Genomic DNA, 2219 nt, shown 5'->3' with positions numbered 1-2219 from the left:
GAGTCGACCCCTGCCGGACGCTCTGCAAACGGCAGCCCCACCCTGCCGGGTCCTCGCCGCAGCCCGGCTCCTGGGCGGGGCCGGCTCCCCCCGACCCCACCCCCACGCCACCCCCGCGCCCTGGGACGCAGGCTCCGGGCGCCGGGCGGGGCTCGGGGAACCGGTCCCCCACGCCCGGGCTGGCTGCGTGACCTTGGGTGAGTCCCTGCCCCTCTCGGCCTTAGTTTCCCCATTCGCGCAGCGACTGTGATGAAATGAGGAACTGTGGAAGCCCATCTTTCTCTTGCTCTCTGAGGTTTCTTGAACCTGGAAATTACGAGGTCGGCATCCCTGCCCTCTCCTCCAAGCCCTCGCTCGCCCATCCACCTGGGAACGCCCGTGTGCCGCTTTACCCAGGAGGCGGCGGGAGAGACTGCGAGCGGGAGAGTAGGCCCACCCGGGACCCGGAGAGACCCCACCTCCGGAGATGCAGAAGGTGGAGAGCCGAGAAGTAGGAGGGAGCGAGACTGCAGCGGTCCGGTCCCCCAGCTCAGGGCTTTTGATTGACCTTGGGGGCCCCTACCCAGCAGGTCGCAGCCCTTATATGATGTACACACAAGCATTTTGTTGGGGAAACAGTGCATAGCCTTCCTAGGATTTGGGGGCCCGTGACCCCAAGAAGGTTAAGAGCCACTGATCTAATCTGACTCCATTCTCACTCCTAGTTTACAGATGAGGAAAACTGAGGCCTAAGAGAGTGCGGCTTGCTCAGCTCCTTCAACTGGTGAGTCAGGGCTAGAACCAGCTTCTGAGCTCTTTGCTCTTCACCACTGGGCATTAATGTGTCCAATCTTGACTAAACCCCCGACAGGTCTTTGCCTAACAGAGACCCATGACTAAGGCAGACCAGCCCGTGCTAGAGGAGGCTGCTCTCCTGGTTCAGCTTTGGGGATTAAGGAAGGTGAATCCTATTGGAAAAGTCGGAATTAACTAGGCAGTGAGGTGCTGGGAAGGGTGTTCTTAGCTGAAAGAACTGCGTGTGCAAAGGTCCAGAGGCTGGGGGAACACAGGCCAATAAGGGGAATTGCAAGTGTTCCTTGTGACTGGATCACAGGGAGCAGGGGCCTGGGAGAGGAAAGATGCTCTCTGGAGAGGTAGCAGAGGCCACCCCTCCCCTCAAAGCCCTCTGGCTCAACCTATGTGTCCCACAGTCCTCAGAATTACTTCCACCAAACTGTCACTCCTGCTGACTGCGTTTGACTGTTAATGGGCACTGACCACCTCCTGTATGTGCAAGGCACTGTGCTCACCTGGGCACAAGATGGTGAAGACCTATGGCCTTGGCTCCCTCTGAAGGAAGCAGACATCGCCTCAGCTTTTAGACCCACGATTAATTGGGAAGAAGAATGGTGTGAAGGAAGCCCATTAACTGAAGCCTTAGCTAATCTAGGTGTTAGAAGAGGCATAAATCAGACAAAGAGAGTTATGGCAGGGGTGGGCGAGATGCCAGTGAGGGGAATTAATTGCCTTGGCATATGGAGGAACTGAAACGTTCTTAGTGTTGCTTGAGCACAGAGAGAGAAAGGGAGAGAAGAGTTGTGGCAGATCTGGGTCGGCCATGGAAGATGGATTTTGTTCTACATAGAAGGCTGCTCAGATTTGTACAAATGAAGGAGAAGGATGCCTGGGAGTGGGTGGATCAAACTAGGGAGCTGGTAGACACAAGTGGGAAATAGATGGATTTGATAACTATTTAGGATACACCATATCAAAATGTAACTCCAACTGGATTATACACCTAAATATAAACTCTAGGACTGTAAAACCTCTAGAAGAAAGCATAGGAAAAATCTTAGCAATCTTGGGCTTGGCAAAGATGTCTTCAATATGACACAAAAAGCTGAAACAATAGAAGAAAAACATTAAATTGAACTTTATCAAAATAAAACACTTTGTTTTCAAAAGGCACTATTATGAAAATGAAGAGACAAGCCACAGACTAGGAAATAATTGCAAATATATATATGTGTATCTGATGAAGGACTTGTATTTAGAATATATAAAGAACTTTTACAACTTAAAAAATAATCCAATAAAAATGGTTGAAAGATATGAATGGACATTTCCCAAGAAGATATTGGATGGCAAATAAGCACATGAAAAAATGCTTATTCACTGGGCAAGTGCAAATTAAATCAACTAGAAGGACCACCATTACGAACCTGGAATGGCTAAAATTA

The sequence above is a fragment of the Eschrichtius robustus genome, chromosome 11 (assembly GCF_028021215.1).
Source record: "Eschrichtius robustus isolate mEscRob2 chromosome 11, mEscRob2.pri, whole genome shotgun sequence".
NCBI lineage: Eukaryota > Metazoa > Chordata > Mammalia > Artiodactyla > Eschrichtiidae > Eschrichtius > Eschrichtius robustus.
This window is presented reverse-complemented; position numbering follows the sequence as displayed.